General features: G+C 46.9%; 1 protein-coding gene and 1 long non-coding RNA gene across 4 annotated transcripts in view; one reads left to right on the plus strand and one right to left on the minus strand.

The window, feature by feature from the left end:
* Positions 1-26219, minus strand: part of GPD2 (glycerol-3-phosphate dehydrogenase 2) — a 1236906-nt gene that overhangs the window by 907767 nt on the left and 302920 nt on the right. The window lies entirely within an intron of this gene.
* LOC144823313 (uncharacterized) lies at positions 9291-10964 on the plus strand. Its single transcript, XR_013608765.1, has 6 exons — positions 9291-9346; positions 9474-9573; positions 9656-9768; positions 9854-9965; positions 10271-10334; positions 10655-10964. It is a non-coding gene; the product is annotated as an uncharacterized LOC144823313 (long non-coding RNA).

Below are 26219 nucleotides of genomic sequence, written 5' to 3' on the forward strand. Positions count from 1 at the left end.
GTCTGATTTGGGTTTGAACACTAATTTAAAAAAATCATTTATCATGAACTGTGGACCTAAAAAATATAATATTACCTCGATTAAATCAGGTGATAACACTTTAAGATGCACTAGCACTTTCCCTTATCTGGGATTGGTATTCTCTAACACAGGCTCATGGCAGCCACATGTAGCCTTGCGAGAAATAAAATTGGCAAGTCAATTAACTCAATTTTATCTCTCCGGCAACCTAAACAGGCAGATGTCACTACCCCTCTTCTAAACATTTATCGTACTCAATGTCAACCAACGGGGACTTATGGAGCAGAAGTGTGGGGTTATTGTAATAGTACGCCTGTTCAATTAGAGGAAAATAGATTTTGTAGGAGGGTACTGGGAGGAGTTCTTTGTGCCTCTACATTTATCTGTCACAATGAGCTTAAGTTGCCATATATTGAGGATTTTATTAGATCCAGACCCGCCCTTTTTTGGATAAAAATATGGTTAAACCCAGCGGCAGCTTTAACACGCAGCATAATATCTGACTGCTTACTATGTGAAAGATCTCATCATATACCTTGGTTAAATGCCGTTGAGAATAGCCTGTTGAGCGTGGGTCAGGGATTCTTGTTTAGCTCCCCTAACATCATCACTCATGCCCACAAGAATATTGTCAAACGGGCATTGTTTGACTCATATAAGGAGGAACGGTTGGGATCTGAATTTGCTAAATCTACGGTTATTAAATATTTGCCCTATGCTGAATCCGGCAATGTCAATCCAAACAAGCCCTGCAGATATCTGTCAATTTCAATGGGAAGATGGAACCGGAGTCTTCTGTTCCGATTCCGGGATAGAAGCATTGTCAATCTATTAAGTTTTCCCCTCGGCTTTAATAAAAATTTAGAACAGCTGGATTGTCCTTGCTCTGAAGGTGGGAAACAAAGTTTGTTACATAATTTTTTCTTCTGTGGTTATTATAAAATGTATACCCGCCAATATTTAATGCCGTTCCTTCGCAAATATGACCAAAGGGATTTTACCCTGGCAATAAGAACTCTACAAATGCTGTCAACAGATGAGGTGATATGTACTGTAAGTTGCTTTTTAAAAGCCTGTGTGAGATCAAGGGCAAGCATGGAACTTGCCTGACGGACTACAGTATTTTGTTATTAAATGCATAATGCACTTTATTGTTATGACATATTTTGCACATAGACCCTTCCGTATGTTTGGCTAGGATGTAAACGACTATTGCAGGGAGAATATAAACTGAAAACTGTAATTTAAACATCAAGCCTATTAGGACTTTTCTTGCTCATGTATTATGCACTTTATGCCATATATGCTGCTCTAAAAATTTTATTGGGAAGTTTTGTGTTTTTATCTAACATTTTTAAATAATATATGTCTTATGCATTTTTTTTTAATATGTTTTAAACTGTATGTACTTTTATGGAAGCACCAAATTCCGAATAAAGATCATTTGACTTGACTTGACATTCATGCTTTCTGACATTTAGAATTCCGAGCCTCAACTTGGTTTATTCAACCTTACCATACACCATGTTGTGTTCTTATTTGCGAATTTGTGTCTACCATCCTATCTTGACTTTCCCACAGTCACGTGAAGCGCTTTGACATACTTGTATGATTCTTATGAGCGCTATGACAATACAAATATGAACTATAATATGTGCCTTTCTGCAGTGGTCATACTTCGTGTTTTTTCGGGTTATTACAGTGGCCGAGTAAGAAAAGTCACTGCAAGCGCTAACAGACTGGGCAGTGGGCTCTTTACAAAGGCTATTAGCGAATCAGTCACAAATGCCAATGGTACCGTGAGAGTTGTTCAAGTGGAATATATTATCTTTGAATGGGGAGCATGTGTAATATCTTTTTTTTCATCGTGACTAATATGGCTTTTTATGGCCTGTTGGCTGTGCGTAAGTATATTCTTTGGCCTTAATATATACGTGGGTCAGGAAGAGTATTTGCAATGCAATAGGTCTCGCAGTTGTGAGAGTTTAAGCTATTGGCATTGTAAATTGCAATGACTTATTTACGTGTTGGTTTTTAAAACATAAATAAAAGACCTTGTCATTTACAATGCCAATAGCTTAAACTTTCTCAAAGTCTTTTGTAACGAAGTATCACCAATGGCAACCTTTTGCAGACTAGTCTTCATAGCGATTACCTTCAAGTCTTTGGTAGAAAGCATTAAAATGCGTGCATGCTGTCAGAATGTGCTGAAGTGAATTGGCGAAAAATGCACTCTTCTTGCTCACTAAGATAAGTAGAGCACAGTGAAGGATTTAAGTTTTGTTTTCAAATGCTACTATCATGTTTACCTTTTTCGGAAGACTTTACACTTGGTGGTAGGATTACAGACAAGACATGTGAACAACACATGTCCGTATGATTTGTTCAGCCTGCAAGTTCTCGCTCAAGTTTAAGTAGTTCAGATTCTACATGAAAAAAAATTCTCTAACCAAAAGTAGTGCTTCCAGAACGATACATTTTGCTGACTGGTTTTGGTGCATATCACACGTGCTCCTGTTCAGGCACGCACGTCATTATTCGTGCTTTATTGTTTTCTTGTACACCAATCTTCAGACCGGGTTGCAAGCCAGTCTGGCTGCACTAAGGTGTGTATCTGTTGTATATAGAATCCGCTTGCGTTGATACTAGTTCTCGTTATCTTTACAGTTCACACCGGTGTGACTGCACTGTTTTGTAGGCATCCCGTTTTCTCATTTTATAGGGTCACTCATTTCATATTCATGGCATCAGGATGGCAGGAATTTGGCACCAACTGCCCCAGAAGAAAAAAAAAAGCATTGGCATAGATAATAGGTCTCGCCTTTGGTACCTTATAAGTGTTTGGCCATGCATGCATTCCTTGGCTGGGAGAAAGTATAATTTGAGTGTCATGTCAAAAGACCAATGGTGAAAGCGTGGATTGAGGGCCCCTATATATGTATGTATTTTTGGTAGGTCTTTTTTTTTGTTAACCCCTTCGACGCTGATGACGAGCTGGGCTCGTCATGAGGTAGCCTCCTCGCACGCTCATGACGAGCCCAGCTCGTCACGTAAAGTGCGCTTTTAAAAAAGTCAGCGTACGAGCGGAATTCCGCCCGCACGCATGCGGTTAAAAACTTTTTTTTCGTCTTTAATTGTTTAAACAACCAACATTACAGCATACAATAGATCATAAGGGTCTTGTGCATAACCCCTGGAGTGCCTAGGGCATAATCCTAAATTAAAGCAGTGATATACTTGACAATGAGGGATACATTATAGGCATCATCATGGTTCACTGTAAGCAATGGGGAAGCATTCATTCCCCTTGACCTCTTGAGTCCTCCCCTCCTCGGTCTTCAATGACATCTAATCCGTTCCCACTGGAAGGAATGTCACTCTGCTCGCTCTGCTTCACCCCTGAGTTGAGGGCCAAGCTAAACAACTCACGCCACTCCACAAGATCTGCCTGTAGGTTATCATCCTTGCGATTTAATTTCATGTGTGTTTCTTCCGCTAGGGCCCACTCCCTGACGTCCTGCATCCATGTTGATATATCTGGGCTTCTTTGCCCCATCCAATTTATAGCTATTCTACGTCTGGCCAGGACCACCATGAACTGCAGCAGTTTGTTTGCTATTTTTGTTTTTTGAGTTACCTACGTTGGCTAGCAAACATTGGGGATTGGTTCGTCTCGTAAGGGGAGAACTGTGTTCGTTCGCACCTTTTCTACCACCTGTGCCCAGAAATGCCGCTGCTCAGGGTATGCCCACGCCAGGTGCAGAAAGTCTGCTTCCTCTACGCCACACATGGTGTGCACTTGCCATCATTATTTTGTGTAATACGTCATAGTTTTGCCAGAGTGAAATAGGTGCGGTGTAGGAAGTTAAAGTGGACCAATTTAAACCTGGCATTACAGGAGACTGTATGAGTAAGTTTGCAAATGGCCATCCAAGTCCTGTCCTCTATTTTCTCATTTAGGACCCCCTCCCATGCTGTCCTTGACGATGGGGAATGGGCAGCCGAGTCCCCCTTCATGGCCTTATATAGGAGCGATATCATTCTGCGCCCAGAGCCGCATGTAAGGAGCAGATCCAGAGTGTTTGTCGGCTGCGGGGTGTCTGGGTTTTGAGGCCAGGTAACTTTTACAACCTCTTGGATCCCCCTGCACTTTAAGTAGTGACCCTGCCCCAGCGCAAATCTTTCACAGGCTTGTTCATACATTATGAGCGTCTCATTTGGCTAGAGATCTGCGAGGACGTCAAATCTGCCCTCCCTCCAAGCTTAAAAGGACATGTGAGCGCTCATGTCCTTAATAGGGCCCATATCCAGATGGGGAGCTCTCTGTGGAATGGCACATGTCGCAGCACCTTTTCTACATACTGCTGCCATATATTTACAGTTTGACGAACCAGGTATGGCAAGTCTTCAACACCCCTCCCTCTTATCAGCGCTACTGTGAGGGCTACTGGGTTCACTCAGCCAGCTCAGAGCCACTTTTCCTAGTTGTCCTCTTCCTCCAACCACCAGGACACGTGTTAGAGCAGGGCCGCAAAGTAGTATAAATCAAAGTTTGGGGCTTCTAGCCCCCCTTCTTCGTTTCTGGATGTCAGTGTAGTGAGAGCTATTCTACAATGCCGTCCAGCCCACAGTAGTGAAATAAGAATCGTGTTGAAGTGCTTGGAGATTTGTGCCAGAACCGGGCAGAGTGAGTTCTGGAGTGCATTTAGGCCCCTGTCTAGCGTCACCATTTTGGAAACTGCGAGTCTACCCATCAGGGACAGAGGTAAAGTGTTCCAAAAAGTCCTATTGCATCTCAGGGCCGTCAGGACCCTGTCCAGGTTTAGGGCTATTAACTGGGCATTGTCCAATGCAATCTGGACCCCGACGTACCGGAAGTGAGCTAGTTCTCATCTGAGTTCCAAATCTGGGAGGCCCTCCAAAGGGCTAGTGGCCATACCGCCAAGGGGAAGATCAGCAATTTATCTCGGTTGAGTTGCAGGCCAGAGACCACCCCAAAGCGCTCCAGGTGCTGGAGGAGTCTTGTAATGGCCACTCGGGATATGCTAGGTAAAAGACAGCGTTGTCGCGTACAGAGAAACAGTATGGGTCTTGTCTCCCACAGGGATTCCTCACTGTTCCAGATCGGCTCTAACCCGCACCTCCAGGGGCTCGATGGCCAGAGCGAAAAGGAGGGGCAAGAGTGGGCACCCCTGACAGGTGCCTCGCTCTGGAATCCACTCCTCGGACCAAGCCCCTCCCAGTCTCACTCAAGCACGAGGCTTTGTGTACAGTATTTTGATCCAACCACAGAGCCAGGGTCCAAACCCCATGGATCTGAGGACCTGTACAAGGTTTTGCCAATCTATTGTGTTGAACGCCTTTGCAAGGTCTATCGGCACGAGTACCATCTCCTCTTCCCGGAGTTTCAATTCCTGCATAACGTGTGTTAGACAACGCAAGTTCATCGCAGTGCTGGCTTCAGGATCATACATAATTCACCCTGCCTCATGGTGGGAGGGAGGATTCCTTTGTCAAAAGCCTCCTGATTTACCTGTAAGCGTGCCCGGGTCAGCGTGTTAGTGTATGCCGGTAGAACTCAGGCGGGAATCCATCACCCCCCCAGAAACTTGGAACGTGGGAGTATTAATAGCGCAGCCCGTATTTCCTCTGTGGTAAGCGGGGCCTCAAGTTCCTCTCGATTGATTTCACCTTGAGAGACAAGATTGCTCGTTTAGAAAGACTAGAAAAGAAATTAATTCGAACACGGTGGCATGGTCATTTGCTCACCCGTTACCTCCAAGAGAACATCATCCCAGTAGGCCTCCAAATTAAGATCGAGCCTGCCATTTTTGTTGAGGTCCCTAAGTTTAAGGAGGGTTTTAGCTACGTGGCTAACAATTGCTCCCGGCACTGGATGGTGCTGGGGGTTGAGACTGCAGGAGAACAAGTGCAGTCTATTTCTAAAGAAATTGCAGCACTCAGAGCTGAAATCAACGGTGATAGAGCACTAACCAATGCCAAAGAGGCCATTAGCTCTTTGGATGCTACTCTCAAGGACTTTGAATTAACTACACAAAATAAAAAACCCGAAAAATTGGCCCGCGACCTGAGACTCTACGATAAGAAGAAAACCTACCCCTATTTACAGGAGGACTATTATCGTCAAGATACTCAGGGTCGCTTTACCAACAGAGGCGCGGGTAACACACGAGGGAGACGTAATTATAAAACGTTCTCCGACTCCTCTTACGGTTCTGAAGGGGATTTTGATCCATCTGGACCCAGTCATCCTCAGAACGCACAGGATTATAATTACCAACCTCGCCAGCAACCTTTTTTAGACCAGGGCCAGGGCCAATGGCAACCCCCCAGGAACCGAGGCAACAATTGGTCCAGGGGCTACCAACGAGGCCACCAATCAGGGAACCAGAACTGGGAAGGTGGACGTGGCAGGCCCCAGAACCAGAAGCAGGTACATTTTTAATCAGAACAACACGGGGAAATATCGACCCGCCGCAAGGTGTACCGCTGGTGAGCCCATCCAACCCAGTGGTCAATATTTCTAACTACCGTCTTTCTGATGATGAACAGAAAGTACTAAGCAAGGGACTTTCATATGTACCTACCAACATCCCCGATCAATTTACCATCAGATCGGAATTGTGTACGTTTTTTAGGAAAGTCCGGCTTAGATATTTCTTTCAAAATAGACCACCTTACCAATGTAAATCATACACTGGCTTACGTATTCCATCTACTTTTGTGCCACCAGCCAACTCTATGTCACATAAAATCTTAGCATATGAGTCAGTGGTGTTACGTGACGTTAACCAGGTTCTGGACAAACGTCTTTACCATCCATTTAACATCAACAGAAATGAGAAGAAGGCCCTTCAGTCCCTTGGAAACAACAAAGAAATAATAATTAAGCCAGCGGACAAGGGAGGTGCCATTGTGGTTCAGGATGTTAAGAACTACAAGAATGAAATCTACAAACAGCTAAATGATGGCGTTAGCTATCAAATACTTAACACTGATCCCTCTTTGGCCCTTGCCTTGGATATCCTTGAATTGACTAGGTCGGCCCTTGATGAAGGATTCCTCTCTGAGTTGGAATTCCATTATCTTAACCAACAGACTCCAAGGTTACCGACTATATATACTTTGCCAAAAATACATAAGAGTCTAAGTGAGCCACCCGGTAGACCCATTGTTTCGGGCTGTGGCTCGATGTTGGAACCATTGGGCCGATATATTGATTTCTTCCTTAAACCCCTAGCGGAGGCGACACCAACATATCTTCGTGATACCATGCACACAATAGGCATAGTGGATGGCCTACCTTATGACATACAGAAAGAGATATTGGTTACATGTGATATAACTTCGCTTTATACAAGTATCCCACAAGAGGAGGCCTTAACCATCATGACACGGTACTTGGATCAGAGGACTGCCCCAGTACCGGTCCCTACACAATTCATTGTAGGACTCTTACGGCTGGCCATGATGCGTAATTTCTTTATATTCCAGGACCACTTCTACTTACAAACGAAGGGAGTGGCCATGGGGGCTACATTTGCCCCAGATCTAGCTATCCTCTATATGGCGGCATTTGAGGAAGACATCATCCTCAACGAGCGGAACCCTTTCAAACACCATCTAAGAATTTGGGTCCGCTATATAGACGATATCCTTATTATCTGGAACGGAACTGAAACTGAACTTTCGGCTTTTCAAAACTGGCTGGATTTACAATCCACAGACATTAAATTTACCTTTAAATCTGATTCATGCAGTGTTGACTTTCTTGATCTCACGATCTATAGTGATGATGGGACTTTGAAAACGACCCTCTTCCGCAAACCCACCGAGCGGAACTCGCTCCTTCAGTATGGGAGTCATCATCCCAGATCCCTTAGGGACAACCTGCCTATAGGACAATTTTTGCGAATCCGCAGAAATTGTTCTGATAAGTCACACTATATGGAACAAGCAGATGATTTGATGAATAGATTGATTCAGAGAGGCTATCCCAGACGATTGGTTAAGAGGGCCAAAAAAAGAGCATGGTACAATCCTAGAGAATGTTTGTTGCAACCTAAGCGATGTGATGAAGATAATACACGGATGGTTTGTGTGACTACTTTCACCACAGAGAGTAACAGAATTAAAAAGATTGTCAACAAACATTGGCCACTAATCTCCGATGATATCGGATACCCATCCCTACCTCTCCATGCTTTCAAAAGAGGAAGAAACATCAGAGACCATGTTGTCCGATCATTTCTTCCTTCTATAGAACCTACCACTGTCTTATCAATGTGGAATCTTCCACCTGCCACAGGCCATTATAGATGTACCAAGTGCAAAGCTTGTGATAACACAATTCAGACAAAGACCTTTGAACACAAGGAACATAAAATCGCATTGAAATCGCTTACGAATTGCAACACCCAGAACGTAATTTATGCCATCTTGTGTGACTGCGATTTAATTTATATTGGCCAAACTCAGCAAAGGGCCAAAGCTAGGATCCTGCAACATACTAGCAGAATTAGATGCGAGGTAGTGGGAGCCCCACTAGTGGATCACTTCAAAGCCAAACAGCACTCACCAGAGAGCCTTAGGTGGGTGATTCTTGAGAAAGTCACACTGAGTGCTAGAGGAGGTAGCATCTCTAACATTCTCAACACTCGTGAAGCAAAATGGATGTTTCTTTTTGACTCGGTTAGAACAGGGCTCAATGAAACTGAAAGTACTTTTGCACAAATAGCTAATCTGTAGTCTGATGACCACGATCTGAGCATCTGTTGTATCATAAATATCAATCTGGGTAGTGTACATTAAGAAATGTGTCGCCTATTAAGGGGCCTTTACCGTCATGTTTGACAGGTACACCTATAAGAGATTTATGCTGCACATCTATGAAATGTATCAATGTATATTATATGTATTCTGTTGCATATGTGGCCCATAATAATACCAACATGGATTTAGAATTGCATATACGATTGGTCATGATAGACACACTGTGCTTTTGAAAATTTAATAATTTCCTCACATTCACTGGCGCCATGAATGGGATATTTGTGAATTATCAGCAATCCATAGATATAAATTTCTTAACAAATCCCGTGACGTCAGAGGCAACACTCATTAATTTGGGCAGGCTACATCGAACTTTCCCTTTCTAGTCCCCTCTTTGTGACCATTACAACTCAGGGTCACGTGTTCCAAGTCAAACGGGAAGTGTTCAAAAAGGTCAATTCCGCTCTCACTTGGTGATGTCCAGTGTTGCTGAGGTTCCCTTGCGTTGGTGCACGTTCTGATTTGACTCACGGTACGTTTCTACCCCTGGCTGAATGCGTGGTTACATTTTCTTTACCTTTTTTAATACGTGATAACAGCTCAGCGTCCGTTGGTCTAATTTATAACGTCACCTATCATTTTTTATGATTAATCGGCAGACTTCAGTCTTTGTAAAGCAAGGAGCCACAGAAGCATACAGTGGCGTGAGGCTTATCCACCATAGTTGACATCCAGCTACCACGCCCCATGATATTTCAGGTATGCTCCCTTGTCTACTATGTATATGAATCTGCACACTAACGTGACAATTATAAAACTAATGAATTTTCCAACTTTATAGATTCGCCAATTGCCACGGATTGTGAACTTTTTAAATTAACATCTACCGCAAGGCAGCACTGACTATCGCAGCCGTATTCCTCATCCGGTGTGCTGTTGGCCTGCTTTTGGCAGGTATGAAATTACGCGGCACTTTTGCTGGGTCCATGTTTACATATTTGAGCCTCGATATCGACTCTCTGCCCTATTGTATTTCCAGCTCCTGTGCCCAATCACGACCCTGTGGGGCTCTATATAACTGGCTGAGGATACGATTAGATAGTGACCAACACGGGACCATTTTACTTGCTTTCACTGACTTTCGTGAATATGTAAGTGTTTTCATGCCGCATTCAACTGCTGATACCTTAGTCATTAATATGATGTGGTTTGACTGATTCCGCATTATCGGTATTATTTTACCCATACCTGTGGCACGGAAATGTTTTGCTTTCCAGTGATATATTGGATGTTTATAATCACAACTACTTTTAATGCACTGATGCGTACAATACTTGATATTTACTGAATTCCAACCTTGTTGAATGACCCAACAGAACTAGGGAGGCTATTTATCACCATTGTAATAATTTTTCGTGGGCCATATAATCTGAAAGAACTGTATTTGATTTCCCAGATATAATTCCATTCTGAACACTCTACCACCATATCAAATTACTGCACTGCCAGACTATTCGAAGGTATGTTTTTACATGCAAGTGTTTTATAATTTGATGGCCTTTGCACAATTCCATGATTCGAGTGTTTGGTCTAGGGTGGTTTCAAAAATGTGGTTTAGAGTGAGGCTATTCTACCAAAGGGCCGGTATACAATATAAATACTTTGAGGCCTTTTCTATCTCATTTGCCTCACTAGTACCAAACCCCCCCCCTTGTCATTGATATATTTCCTCTATTGAGTTTTGTTCCCCTCATTCGGCCTTTCCATTATGATTACTGATATGAGCGGTTGAGGGATCTTATGACCCTTTGGAAAATAATTCATTTTATTTTTTATACAGAACTATTGCCCCATTGTCAACCATTCCTGTCCTGAGGAAGACCCTCCAGCAAGGCTCACACCACGCCTGCATTAATTTGGGTCGAAACGTCGACACTTCTTTCTTTTTGTGTTCAGCCTCCCCCATGATTTATTATTTGCGACTCCATTTGAGGCATGATCATTTAATTGACTGACCAATGATTTGTTCTAGTGTGTTATTTTAGTATTAATTTGCTGTATTCATTTTTCTGTGACTCAATCTTTACTTTCACTATCCCATCACTACCCTTCCCTATTTCATTTTTCCGGGGCGTATATTTTTTATATATTTTATATATTATGTGTATTTTTCTATGAATGAACTTTTGATACACGTTGTGATTAAAAACAATGTTGTTATGAATGTCTTTTGTGTATGTGATTTATTAAAGTTTTAGTTGAGTTAAGTGTGTATGTAACTGGGACCACCTTGTTTACATTAACCGTTCGCCCAGGTCCCAGTGACTACTTGGGTTAACCCGTGTTTTTCAACACTCAAGTTCCTCTCTGGCTTGTGCAAGGACCTTCGTCAGTTGCTTGTTTTGCAAATATAGAAGAATAAAGTCTGCCCTTATCGTCAGGTCCGCCGTATATACGGATTGAAGAAGGCGCTGCAGCTTTTGTAAAATTGCAGCTCTTGTGTGTACCACTGCGCCAGTAGGGGCACGCAGCGCCAGTATTGGGGACGGGGTTGTTCTCTACAGAGGATCCAGGCCAGTAATCGCCAGACTTGTCTCCCTCCCTGTGTAAGCGTTGTCGGTGCTGACTGAGTGTGTACTTGTCGAGCCTGTCCCGGATATCACTAATGCGTGTCCGGATTTCCCATTCTCGGCCTGAGTCATTTGGATCAACTTCGATCAATGCTGCTTACATCACCCCAACTCTCGCTGCAGTTGCCTACGAACACCACAAGTTAGCAGCAGAGAGGCCCCCCTCATCATTGCTTTCAAAGCCTCCCATTTTGTAGTCCTGGTAATTTCCGCCCCTTCCCAGTTAATTGTCATTTAATTACTCAGTTCCCCCTCTATATGCTGCCTGCAAACAGCATCTTCCAGTATGTCTAACTGCATCCCCCATACTCTTGGAAGGTGCTCGACAGGCCCCAACGGACCGTACAAACGATCGGAGAGTGGACAGAAAAGGAATTGAGCCTGATGGGTCACCTCAACATCTAAGTCAGCGTCTGAGGTCGCAACCAAGACTCAATTGAGTCTAAGTGTGCTGTGTGTGAGGGAGTAGCAAGTGTGTATCTTCTAAGTAGGGTGTCTAATCCACCATATGTCCTGAGCTCCCAAGTTCCCCATTACCTCTCGGAGTCTCTGTCATTTGGGGCTTTGTACCTCAGCGGGGGCGGTGCCTATCCAACTCCGGGTCCAAAACACAATGAAAGTCTCCAACCCAAGGGATCAAAGAGCCCAAATCCGACGCCAGCACCTCCTGGAGGGATTAGTATAAGTCAAGGTCGTCTACATTCAGGGCATATATGTTTATTATGACTATTTCTCAGCCATCTATCTTAGCTGTCAGCAGTATACATCTACCATTAATGTCAGCTTGCATGTAGCACAGTAAAAACAGTGTTCCTGGTGCCACCCACACAAGCACACACCTGGCATAGGTAGAGTATGATGAGGGAAAAATCTGTCCCCCTCCACTTTCTCGCTAGCGTCTGGGTTCCGGCATCGTCGAGATGTGTTTCCTGTAGGCATGCCATGGACACGCAGTGCCTCCGGAGAAATTAGAGAACCGTATATCACTTAGTCCAAGTGCCAAGCCCCCTTACATTCCAGCTCATGAATTTAGTCCCTATTGTTATTGGTAAGCTTCCCTTGTGCCCTGTGACCCCATATCATAAAGTCTTCCTAGCCATTCCATGCTGTATAATACAACGTAAACGAGTCCCAACATCCCCCTCCCCCTCTTCCTCCCACGGGCAAAAGACCTGCAACAGTGCAGGGCCATGAGACTTCCCCAAAGATTATGGCCTCCCAGCCAAGCCCGACCAATAGCTCAAATTATCTAATCCTGGAGGCGCCCCACTGAATGGGGCCTAGTGTATAGATATAATGTGTAATATTCCTTAATCGGATGCAAATCAACATAGGCTCCCTCCCACCTAGGAGAGACTCTCCCACCTGCCCCCCACCCCGCCAAACCTTAATGTGTTTGTCCTGAATACCCACCCAAATTGTGACCATGCTATATTTGAGTTCATATTTTCATCCAGAGTCATGTAGGGTAAGGGCTGAGTCCAGGATTGTTTCAGGAATTGCTTCCTCTGAGAAGATAAGTACCCCCAGAGCAGGCGCGCAGTCCATTCCCTGCACTGCAGATAGCGGCGAAGAGACACTCTGCTCCTGGGCCTCCACCTGCATAGTTTCATCCTCAGCCATGGTGATTCTCTACTGACTCGGAGGGTCGTTGTCTGCAGAACGATTCCTGCAGCGACTGGCTCGCGTCACCTGGGGTGTCGGAGTTATCCACTCCCTCAGACTTCCCTTCTGCTCCCAGTGGTTGGGGGGGGGGGAAGCAGCCCCCCTGATCTCCAACCACTCCCAGACCTCGTCAGGGGTTTCAAAGAAGTGGTCCTTCCCCTGCGTCATCACCTTCAGCTTGGCTGGGTAGAGCAACATGTTGTGTAAGTGCAGTTCCCTGCTGCTAGACTCAGAGGAAAGTTTTACGTTGCTCCTGGCCCAGTCTAGTGTAATCGGGGTAAATAGCTACTTTGCTGTTTTCGTAGCATAGGTCTGAAACCTCACTCGCTGCCGGCAGTCTCTATCTTGATAGTTCAGGATTTTTGTGATTATTACCCTGGGGGCTGGGTGGGGAACCAATGCCCGATGCGCCCGCTCCACCACAAACATGTTCGAGAGGCCCCTGGGACAAAGCTTAACTCGTATCCAATGTTCCAAAAAGGATTCTGTCTTACAGTCCTCTGCTCTTTCTGGAATTCCCAGGACTCAGCGGGTGTAGCCCTCCGCCTCCTCAGCCCTGCACTCTAACGCTCCTGTAGCGTTGGACAACTGGATCACCTGCTGCTTTAGCAAAGGCTATCTTTCCTTTTAGCTGCACAATGTCCCCTTCAGCCATTGACACTTTATCTGCTATTTTGCGTAGGTCTGCTCTCAGCAGGTCCACGCCGATCAAGACCATTTCGATCTGCTTCTCCAGAGCGGTTAAGGACCCCTGGATGGCCGCCAGGAGCTCTGCCTGGGAGGGCTCACCAGCATTGTCACTATCACCCTCAGGACCCGTCTGTCTGGTGATGCGCTTGGTAGGCGCTGTGTAGTGTACTGGGTTATCATGTTGGGAGCGGAGGTGCATGCTGACTTATCTTTGCCCATCCTTGCGTCAATTACTTGGCCCCTCACCACACAATGTTAGGTCGGTAGCGAGAGACCCGATCAACGGCCCCTCTAGGGCTCTGTCTCAAATAGGGGGTCGTCAGGACTAACCTTCTGGGTGTCCGGGATGAAAAGCAGCTCACCGGCTCCCCCAACAAGACCCCAGTGGTCCATCACCGAGAAAAGAGGGGGGAAGGGATCGTCCTGGATGATCCGCTTGTGACCCTCTTGGCAGCGTACAGCCCCGCCCGCCATTCTCTCTGTCCAGCCCCAGGCGGCCTCACCATCCAGAGCTAGGGCCAACGTCGAAGTGAGGAGGACCAGCGGATGCAGGGGCTGCCCAAGCAGGCAACCCTGTGAGGCCCTAACACGGCCCCAACAGGCACCACTGTTGATTTGACTGGGAAGACAAGGATAGGGGGAGGCCCCCCGTAGTACACTACGTGCCGGTCGTCACGCTCCGCCCCTCCGACACCCAGCGCTCCCACCTCTGTGCTGATTTGCTCAAGAGTCCAGGTCCTCACCAAGTATCCATGGCCTAGTCTCCCAGCTCTGCAAGCAAATGTTTCTGGTGTTTTTGTCACAACATCCTGCGGGCTCACGGGGTCCCCCGGTCCTCTCAGTGTCTGGGCCGCGCCTTCACACCCCACAGATGGTCCCCAGGAGCAGCATCTCTTGGGAGTGAGAGAATCTGATTGGGTCGTATAGTAATAGGGATGCTTCTAGCAATGTGTCACCAGGGTGGTCACCCAGTGGTCCTCAGTAAGCCTGCACCAAGCGCCTTCTCAGAGATCCCGAACCCCCTATCAACTGTCGCTCCGGCACACCTCCAAGGGCCCAGGGGGTCCACAGCATCAGAGTGGGTCTTCCTCACTCGGGCCGCTAAGGCCCTTGCCCCCAGGTCAAGTAATGAAGTTCTGCCGTCCAGGAGCTCCTGCCACTGGCCCCACAAGGGGGACCCATATCGTCGGCTAGCCCAGTTCTGTGTCGGTGTCCACTCCTAATCAGGCTGGGGTCGGGTGCACCACACTGCATAAGCCTTGTTTTGGACAGGCGAGCATGCAGCAGTGCCTGCCGTCGGACCCGGCACTCAGCTTCCGGGCAGCTCCTGTCAGGGTCCACGGCGCAGGTCGATAACGGGCCGCCGCGGGGAGCATAAACTACAATTCCCGGCATGCCGCGCGTACGTCACGCACCAACGTGAGCGGCGCGCGCATGCCAGGAAATAAAGGGCTGAAATGGACGGCGGTGGAACGCCGATAATTCCGTCTTTGCGGTGGCGTTTCCTGGACTTCTGGGTTTGAAGCGGTAAAGGTATTCTGAAGATTCCGCCCCCGTCAGAATCGTGAGTACTTGGTATCGCTAGGGGGTGTGTGGCGTTGGTAGTTTCGATCCCAACAACACACCCACTGCCTGTTCTGATCTTTGAAGGTATCCCTCGGAGGAGTGGTACTCGGAAGCTCTGTGACTTCATTGTTCGTTATTTCATCCAGGTGGCTTTACGTTTGGTCATATGGGTAGTGGACCAGTTGCTTGTTGAGAACCAAACTAAGTCGACCTGGATAACTTGTCAGTGTACATATTGTAAATACTTACAGGCTTGTACAGTGGCGATAGGACTCACCTGGTGCCTTATTGAGCCTCGCTACTGTTAGCCCTCACAATGTACAATCTCTCAGAAATGTGAAGGGCGCAAGTGTCAGAACTAAAGCGTTACAGAGTGAGATTAACTCTGTGAACTCCTTGTGAAGAGTTTCCTGCCATTGAGTCTTACGGAGGAGTGTCCGAAGATTGCAGAGTTCATTATTGTTTCTTTGTATCACTTTAACAGGAGACAGGAGGGGTATTGGACGCAAATAAGGGAATTGAGGAATTGCCCATTTATAGAAACATTACACATTGTTCAGGGTAGGTGTATACTCCCTATTCTGCACAGCACGCGAGTGTACAAATGCTATTTGAGCAGAGGGATTGAATCGTGTTTGTTTTGTTTTCACAGTTGGGCATAGTTCTCCTGACCTCACCATACCCCTGTCTCCATTGGATTAGATCCTTGTGTATTTTTCTTTACAGGTAATGAGTGGGGTGCAGTAGAGGGTGTGTTGGGGTTGAGGAAACGTAGACCACACCGTTCTAGAGTAGGGAGATAGGGTGTTCTAATTTCTTGTTCTTTGTTGTTGCAGATCTCCCTCCCTGCTGTTCCCTTCCTTTCCCGCGCCCCGCTGTATTATCTTAGTTGTTCGTTTCTAGTATTTGACAGGGGTGGGGAAATCATATCGCCCGACGCCCGAACCATGTTGATTTTTACCACGGGCAAGAAGATGTAATGTCTATTTTGTCCTACGGACAAGTAGACATTAAATCGCGTACATGATACAGGCTGTGGACACTCTGGGTCTCACAGCCAATCAGAAAGGCTGGCGGGGAGCTGCACACGCTTTTGAAGGCCTCTGATTGGCTAGCAGCCCATGACTGGGCTCTAGCCAGTGATTGGCTGGGGGACTGAAACTTCAGTGTCAACAAGCGGCAATCTCAGGATTCGGGTGTCTTGCTTCCTCAAGATTAATGGGATGGACGTGCAGAACCGTGCGGAAGCTGTCTCCATTTTAACAAAAGATAATAGCACAAATATCTCGCTGATGGTGGTGCGACCTGAAACGGGGTGAGGAGGCAGAGGGGCATTAATGTTACCAGGCTAATGACAAGTGAGCTTGCGGCATAAGGGGCGTAGGAATACAGTTAACTTTATTCTCGCTGCTCGCGAGGGAAGAAGCAATGCAAACATCCTGCTGAGAGCTCTGCGATTTTCAGTAAAAATAACGGCAGGCGGCATTACCGAGTGCCCAGTTCAGATTCCACAAGAGAAAGCAGAGCGTGTTAACTTGGGGTTTGGAGCGGACTGTTTTTTAAGTGGAGCTCAGCTACGCAGTGACGCATATTATACTAAATGTGGAGTTAAAGAATTGTACTGGGGCATACACATTAAAAATTCCTGCGCTCCGTATCACCACACAATAGCATTACAGCACACAAGCAATATGTTTGTTTTACCGCGTATTGCTTGTGAAAGCTGGTGGATTTTAAAAGTGGTGGCCGGAAATGTGATTTGTATTAATTTCCTTTATAAGAGTGCGACAGAAGCTGCTATCAGTTACCTGCAAAGTACATAATCTAAGTCGTCTACTTTTTGCCCGTATGAGAACTGAGGTGGTGAACAGTGAGCTGCTGTGTGCTGTTGCATAATATATATAAAGACGAAGAGATGTTGAAATTCCAGTGTCCAGAATCAGTTACCTATCGCAAACACTCATTCATTGGTGGGCGCTTTACATTGCACCTGATGTGACACGAGTTAACAGTATTAGTCTCGCCTTATTTTTCTCTGAAGCGCCCATGTTTCATGCTCTCTTTCCTGCTATTTTTGGAACATGTGCCTGTGTAACAACATTATTAAATAACTGCTTGGATCGTGAGTTCTTCGTGCAGGCACGTGCTGCAAGCGCCTCGGCCCTGTCTCTTACTCCCCTAAGCCCCTCCTAAGAGGTTTCTCGCACCTCATTACTTGCAGTTCAACTGTATGGGTCAAACCATATCAGTTCAATCCGAGGACGCCTGGCACCCTCTCCCTTTGGTACATTACATGTTGCGCGTTCGGGGGCACCCATTGTCAGCTTTCTTCCAGGAGACCACAAAGAAAAGCATTTCCCACTAGTGATCTAACGTCAGTTGTAACTATTGTGTGTATTTAAAAGCTACGACAGAACTGGTGGAATTTATAGAATTGAAAATTGGCCAATTACCCCTAACACCCACCTGGCACAGAATGTCCTGCATGTTGGCTGCACAGGAGCCATGCAGCATTTGCAAGAGACACCCCAGCACTCTGTAATAGCGTGTCCAGGAGCTCTCTGTCCCTAATCGCCTCACAGCAGCCGAACTCCGGTACTTTATCATAGTTAATGTACTCCTTTCAGTCTTGTAACCAGCACACCTTAGTTATATTCTGCTCTAAAACGACCCTCTCTCTTGCTCCCTGCTGCTCAGACTGTGTGTATCATATACTAACTGAAAAATATCAACACGAACTGCACATGAGTGCACAACCCAGTAATACCCGACTAACTACTAGTCCTCGCAACCTCTTCACAGACTCCACGCGCACAATTCGTTTTTTGCTAAAGTACCTCAAGTTAGCGTGTTTCTGCTGTTATAAAAATGTTCTCTGTAATATTTCCTGTTGCTCCAGGGAGTTAAGTTAGACTATATCAACTACTAACCATGCAATAAAGATACCAACAAATCCACACAAATACACGCTCACTAGTGTCTCTCTGTGTCTGCGTCTCACACTCGGTCTGCGTCTCACACTCGGTCTGCGTCTCACACTCGGTCTGCGTCTCACACTCGGTCTGCGTCTCACACTCGGTCTGCGTCTCACACTCGGTCTGCGTCTCACACTCGGTCTGCGTCTCACACTCTGTCTCTCATCAAACCTTCAAACTAGCATACTGGCTTTGGAGCCTGAGACGGGCACATTGCAAACAGATCACTGAAGAAAAACTCAGCCTGCTGATCTAACCCAGTGGGATCGGAGCAGGGGTGCTGCAGGTGTCTCTTTACCTTGTATGTGGTAGCAGGTCCAAAAGCCCACCAAACTACCATACTCGTATCTATCTATGGCACATAGGTTACAAACATATCACTGCAGACTTTCGACCTCCTTAACTGTCCTATCGGTAATGGAGGCTCTAATCAAAAAGTGTCACAGTTTGCCTGTGATGTGATCATATTTTCTCAAGCTCTATTTAGGCAAAGAGCACTCAATGCTTGGTTACGTTAGAGGTACATGAAGAATGTTTAGCCTGTTCTACCCCCTATTGCCGCCCCTGAGCCTCCTGCCCAGCCCAAAATCCCTCTCGATGCCTGCACTTGCCCCTCCACATTATTTTTTATTCTGACTACAGAAATGATTTTTGGGGGTTTCAGGGTCATAACCCCACATTGTCACTGGTTCAGTGTCACTACTAGGTGGCATAAAAGCTTCCAAGACAGGCCCCCGCAGATACAGAGCTGTTTCATTGCATGTGAGCAGAACCCACCCCTTCCACCTCCGGTGACCAGAACCTTTTTCAGCAGAGATACAGTGGGCAGGCATCTCACAGCCTCCACCTCTACCCCAGGTAGTCAAGGGCTGACCCAGCTCTTTGATGTCTCCGGTGGAGTTCAGTGGCCTGCAAGACAGCTGCCTGTGGCTAGCATCAGAAGACTGCAGTGAAACTTGCACAACCACCCGTGCATAGGGATGCATGTGCAGTCTGCACATGTGGGTGCCTGTGTCTAGGATGGTCTGTCATTGATTCCTGCTTGCTGTGCTAAATGTTCATGGTTTGGTCAGTGCATGAACTAATAGAGATTTCATAATGTCTGATACAGCATTTACCACCGATCAACATAACTTTCATTTCAATTAAAGCTGTCCATTATTATACATGTAGTTAACTGAAGTTGAAAGGCCACAAAAAGTTAGAAAATATTGTTTTTTTAGCCACTGCTTTCACCCTGCCCCCAGACTCGCTGACCCTGCCTCCACCATTTCGTTCAGCATCACAGTTCCCATACGTTTTTTAATGCACTTCAACCACTGAGCAGACTGCACCTTGTCCAGCCTTGTACACTGTGCCTGCTACCACTGCAGCACTCGCACTGCCCTCTGAATACAGTATTCAGGACTTGCTGACTAGCCTTCGTCTCAATGATGATCAGCTCTCCACTTTTAAGATTTACTGTCTTTTCAACTTAACACTCATTCCCTTCGCTGTGAGACTAACACTTGCTTTTCAGCTGCGTGACTGCTATCAGAAGGAGACAAACTTGAACATCTGTTGCTGATCTGCTCCTCTTCATGTTAGGGAAGCTTACTCTGCTGCAGCCATTACTAATTGCAAGAGAGAACCCTGTACAGCTACTGCCAGTGCTGCATATGCTCTTTGTGTGGGAGAAGAATGTGGAGATCTAGCAGTGAGTGCCTAATAATATAATCACATCACACCTGCCTCTTGTGTATTTGTACTTGTGGATACTGCCTCAATCAACCATAGTGTATCTGCTACGTGATTTTGCTGCCCCATGAACCGTTCATAGCCTCTGACAAGAAGTGCAGTTATTCCCATCCACACGTTTATCAGCGCATCACATCTGAGGATTTTTGAAGCTGGACAGCTATGAGTTGGCCCTATGATAGAGAACACCCTTCTGTCCTACAGGTTCATATTTCGACACAGTCTGGACTGTGCCAAAACACTTCAAGAAATGCAGTCTGCCCTCTGCCTTTAGGTACTATTTCTCTACATATGAAAATGTGTTACATGCAAAATATCTGATAATTGGGTGCAGTGCACACTGACACATCTGCACACATGCTGTACAGCCAGCGAGAACAACAGTTGCATTTAAGAGTGCATGACCATGCACTGCATAATTGGACTTGCACTTGAAATATATATTGCACAGTATGTTGCACTGATTGCAGTGCAGGGTCTCTACGTGCAGACCTAACATAGTGATAACGGAGTAGGTGGGGCAAGCAGTTAACTTCCCAGGACAAGTATATTTGTGTAACATTTTGTTCCCTGGCCAAGTAGATTTTTGCAATATTTCCACACCCCTGATTTGAACACTGAGGTTGTTCGGTAGGGCCGGGATTAGGACTCTCATCACAGCCCGAGGAAGTTGGGAGCCGAGCCTGATAGAATTATCGGCCCACGGATTTTGCCTCCTCTTGGCTGTGTTGGGAGTTCGCCATGACCACCTTAGAGGACGTCATGGCTGCTTTGGCCTTAGTGCAGGTAGAGCTGGCAGCTTCCAATAGAGAGGTAGCGGCTGCAAGGGCTGAAAATGCACAGTTACGTGCTAGGTTTGATAGATTGCCAGCCACCACCGCAACAACCGGGGCTACTAGTAGCTCTTCCCCCACCACATCCGTGGTGGTGGAAATGCCCGCACAAATCCCTCTAGCACCACCAGAACGATACTATGGGGACATAAAAAAGATACAAGTATTTATGACACAGGTACAGATGCACTTTATGTGCAAACCCAAGATGTTTTCGACACACCAAGCGAGAGTAGCGTTCCTTATATCATATTTAGGGGGGGAAGCTGCACAGTGGGCTGTTCCCATAGTCAAAAGGGATGATCCACTCCTGTACCACTGGGACGATTTCAAGGAAGAATTCGAAAAGACCTTTGATAGGAGAGCAGAGACCCTCACGGCCGACAGAGAGTTGTTGAAGCTGAAACAGGGAGATGCCGATCTTGTCACATATCTCAACAACTTCCGGAGACTCGTGGCTGAAACCGATTGGCCTGAAGCAAAAAGAACAGCCTTGTTCTACCAAGGCCTTAGCGAAGACATGAAGGATGTATTAGCCCAGATAGACCCCCAGCCCCGTACATGTTCTGCCTTAATAGATCTTACCTTGCGCTTGGACCATCGCATGAAGGAAAGGAAAGGAGAGCATAAGAAGAAGGACAAAGCCGTGATGCCATATGAACACGCCAGTGGTAGTGACAAGCCGGCTGCTTCCTCTGAAGCAATGGAGATAGGGGCGGTGCGGGCCTCCCTAACTGCCAGTGAAAGAGAACACAGACGCAAACAAGGACTGTGCCTCTATTGTGGGAAGAAAGGCCATTTTCTACGTGAGTGCCCGGTTAAGCCAAAACTCAACCGGGTTAGGGGAGGACAGAGTCTTGCAGGAGCGGCAGCTAAGGTGTCGGAAAACGACACGGCTTGATGGTGGAAGAAGGGAAACCCTCAGGCATACACATTATCCCTTCACTTACCCCGAATTCGATGGACGAGCGGAACCACCTCTTCTTGAAAATGACCATGCACATCGACAAAAAACAACATGAAGTGCAAGTGATGGTTGATTCTGGGGCTACAGGATGTTTTATGGACTGTTCTATGGCTCGCCGGTTGGGAGTGAAACTAGTCCCCAAAGAAAGGCCCGAAATAGTCTACGCTGTTGATGGCAACGAACTGCAAGCAGGCCCTATAACTTACCAAACAAGGGAGCATGAAGTCGTTTGCTATTCTCTCCACCATGAAAACCTGATCTTCAACATCATTGAGGCCCCGCAATATGGGATCATCCTGGGTCTCCCATGGTTACAAAGACACGATCCTGACATAAGGTGGACTACCAAAACGATCCAGTTCCTTTCCCCTTATTGCCGCAAACACTGTTTCTCTAAGAAATGGAATAGAGCACAACCCGAAGAACCCATTTGTTCGATAGCCACAGCTGCAGAAAAGGACGTGACCCTGCCTTCGTGTTACGCTGAGTTCGGGGCGGTTTTCAGTGATAAAGAGGCAGAAGTGCTTCCGCCCCACCGGACGTATGACTGCCGCATCGACCTCATGCCTGGCTCAGAGATCCCTAACGGGAGGATTTACGCTCTAACAATACCCGAAACGGATACACTGCGAGAATACCTCAACAAATACCTGGCTTTAGGTTATATACGACCATCCAGATCCCCTGCAGCATCTCCTTTGTTCTTTATTCCCAAGGCTAATGGGGAAAAAAGATGCTGCATAGACTATAGAGCTTTAAACGCCATCACCGTGAAAAACCAATATCCACTGCCGTTGATCCCGGTGCTGCTGGAACAGGTCCGGGCGGCACACATCTACACGAAGCTGGATTTGCGTGGGGCATATCACCTCGTTCGCATCAGACGAGGTGATGAGTGGAAAACAGCTTTTAAAACGCGGTACGGACTCTATGAGTACTTGGTGATGCCCTTTGGGCTTTGCAATGCCCCGGCCGCATTTCAATTTTTCCTAAACGAAGTTCTTCGCGAATACCTGGATCGACATGTGGTCGTTTATATAGACGATATCCTCATTTATTCGAACTCAACAGAGGAACACGTCACACACGTTAAATCAGTGTTACGAGCGCTCAAGGAACATCACCTCTTTTGCAAAATCACCAAATGTGAATTTCACGTCACAACGGTGGAGTTCCTGGCTGTTATGCTTACTCCTTCAGGACAGGTGATGGCAGAGAGGAAGGTCCAAGCGATTGTAGAGTGGCCCCGTCCCTCCAACGTCAAAGACATCCAGAGCCTGTTGGGGTTCGCCAACTTCTACAGGCGATTCATTTCTGGTTTCTCAGGAATGGTATCTCCACTCACGAGGCTTACGAAGAAGAACGTCCCGTTCGTGTGGGATGAAGAAGCCCAACAAGCGTTTGATAACCTCAAGACAGCCTTCTCATCCGCGCCTGTATTGACACATGCCAATCCGGATATCCCGTTCATAGTAGAGGCGGATGCCTCTGACATTGCACTGGGGGCAGTGTTGTCTCAAAAAGAGGAAGCAACGGGCACCCTTCACCCGATCGCCTACATGTCTAGGAAGCTCACTTCTGCGGAAATCAATTACACCATAGCGGAGAAAGAGCTGCTTGCAATTCGAGATGCCTTTATGGAATGGCGACACTGGTTAATGGGGGCTCGACACCAGATTACGGTTTATACAGACCATCGAAACCTCCAGTTTCTAAGGGCAGCTAGACACCTTTCACCCAGGCAATTGAGGTGGATGATGTTCTTCGAAGAGTTTCGTTTTGTAGTTACATTCCGGCCTGGTACCAACAACAGGAAGGCGGATGCGTTAACAAGGAGAGAGAATCTCTTGATGCCATCGGAGAAACCCGTTCGATCCATCATAGCACCTGCAAATGTCATAGGAGCAACCCATACAGATGACTTTTTGTCCCGTGTGAGGAGGGGTGTACAATCTTGTGTGTGGCGTACTTGGCTCAGACATCATCCGGAATGGAAACCAAAACAAGGCGTTCCGATGAGAGGAAAACAGGTCTTGGTACCCACAAACGTTTTACGGAAAAAGGTGTTCTCCTGGTGCCACGAAGTACCGTGTGCCGGTCACATGGGATTCGTCAAGACGTTGGAGAAAACCCAGCGGCAATTCTGGTGGCCTTCCATCAGACCTGATTTGCGCAGATGGGTGACGGAGTGTGCCATCTGTAGTCAAATGAAAACGGACAGACAGAAACCTCAAGGACTGTTACAACCTCTGCCCACTCCAGAGAATCCATGGGAGAGGTTTTCAGTCGATTTCATTGTGGGGCTTCCGAAAGACCAAGGCAAAACAGCCATAATAGTGGTGGTGGATTTTTTGACGAAAATGGGCCATTTCATTTCCTGTACCCAGGTACCCACAGCAGGACAATTGGCACATCTACTCCTGGTGAACATAGTAAGACTGCATGGCCTTCCCCGAGACATCGTATCCGATCGCGGGGCACAGTTCACTGCGAGATTTTGGAAAACATGGTGTACAGCTTTACACATGACTTCGTCTGTGTCCACCAGTTTCCATCCGCAGACGGACGGACAGACGGAGAGACTGAACCAATCTTTAAAACAGTACCTCTGATGTTATGTGCAAGAAAGCAGCGACTCCTGGGTTGATTGGTTGTGGGTGGCAGAAATAGCCTATAATAACACTCAACACGCATCCACTCAACACACGCCTTTCTTTTGTTCCTATGGGCACCATTCCAGGTTCACCCCCTTGCTGTTGCCGTCTGATAATGTGAAGCTGCCTGAGGTGAGGGAACGGATGTTGCGGGTGCGCAAAATCCTTTTGAACGCACGCAAGAACCTTGTGAAGGCCAAAGTCAGTTATAAGCTCCAAGCCGACAAGCACCGTAGACCAAATCCGGTGTATCGGAAGGGTGATCTAGTCTGGTTATCTACCAAGAACATTAGATTCAAGAAACACAGTGTGTTTAACCCTCGGTTCATAGGACCGTACCGGGTGGTGGAGCATGTGAATCCGGTAGCTGTGCGCCTACGATTGCCTGCGCAGCTTCGCATTCATCCCCTATTCCACGTGTCCCTCTTGAAACCCTCCCGGAGTCCGGTTCGTAGGTCCCCTTTGCCTCTCTGGGTGCAACAGGATACAGAGTATGAGGTGAGGTGTATTCGGGACTCTAGATGGGTGAGGGGTCGCCTGCAGTACCTTCTCTCCTGGAAGGGGTCCGGTCCGGAGGAGGATTCCTGGGAACCGGCGACCGCTGTTCGGGCTCCCCGGTTGGTGGCCCGATTCCACCGTTTGTTTCCTGGTAAGCCGGGTGGGGGTGTGGCCCTTTTGTGAGGGGGGGTGTACTGTCAGGGTCCACGGCGCAGGTCGATAACGGGCCGCCGCGGGGAGCATAAACTACAATTCCCGGCATGCCGCGCGTACGTCACGCACCAACGTGAGCGGCGCGCGCATGCCAGGAAATAAAGGGCTGAAATGGACGGCGGTGGAACGCCGATAATTCCGCCTTTGCGGTGGCGTTTCCTGGACTTCTGGGTTTGAAGCGGTAAAGGTATTCTGAAGATTCCGCCCCCGTCAGAATCGTGAGTACTTGGTATCGCTAGGGGGTGTGTGGCGTTGGTAGTTTCGATCCCAACAACACACCCACTGCCTGTTCTGATCTTTGATGGTATCCCTCGGAGGAGTGGTACTCGGAAGCTCTGTGACTTCATTGTTCGTTATTTCATCCAGGTGGCTTTACGTTTGGTCATATGGGTAGTGGACCAGTTGCTTGTTGAGAACCAAACTAAGTCGACCTGGATAACTTGTCAGTGTACATATTGTAAATACTTACAGGCTTGCGCAGTGGCGATAGGACTCACCTGGTGCCTTATTGAGCCTCGCTACTGTTTGCCCTCACAATGTACAATCTCTCAGAAATGTGAAGGGCGCAAGTGTCAGAACTAAAGCGTTACAGAGTGAGATTAACTCTGTGAACTCCTTGTGAAGAGTTTCCTGCCATTGAGTCTTACGGAGGAGTGTCCGAAGATTGCAGAGTTCATTATTGTTTCTTTGTATCACTTTAACAGGAGACAGGAGGGGTATTGGACGCAAATAAGGGAATTGAGGAATTGCCCATTTATAGAAACATCACACATTGTTCAGGGTAGGTGTATACTCCCTATTCTGCACAGCACGCGAGTGTACAAATGCTATTTGAGCAGAGGGATTGAATCGTGTTTGTTTTGTTTTCACAGTTGGGCATAGTTCTCCTGACCTCACCATACCCCTGTCTCCATTGGATTAGATCCTTGTGTATTTTTCTTTACAGGTAATGAGTGGGGTGCAGTAGAGGGTGTGTT

Source organism: Lissotriton helveticus, chromosome 3_1 (assembly GCF_964261635.1).
Source record: "Lissotriton helveticus chromosome 3_1, aLisHel1.1, whole genome shotgun sequence".
Lineage (NCBI taxonomy): Eukaryota > Metazoa > Chordata > Amphibia > Caudata > Salamandridae > Lissotriton > Lissotriton helveticus.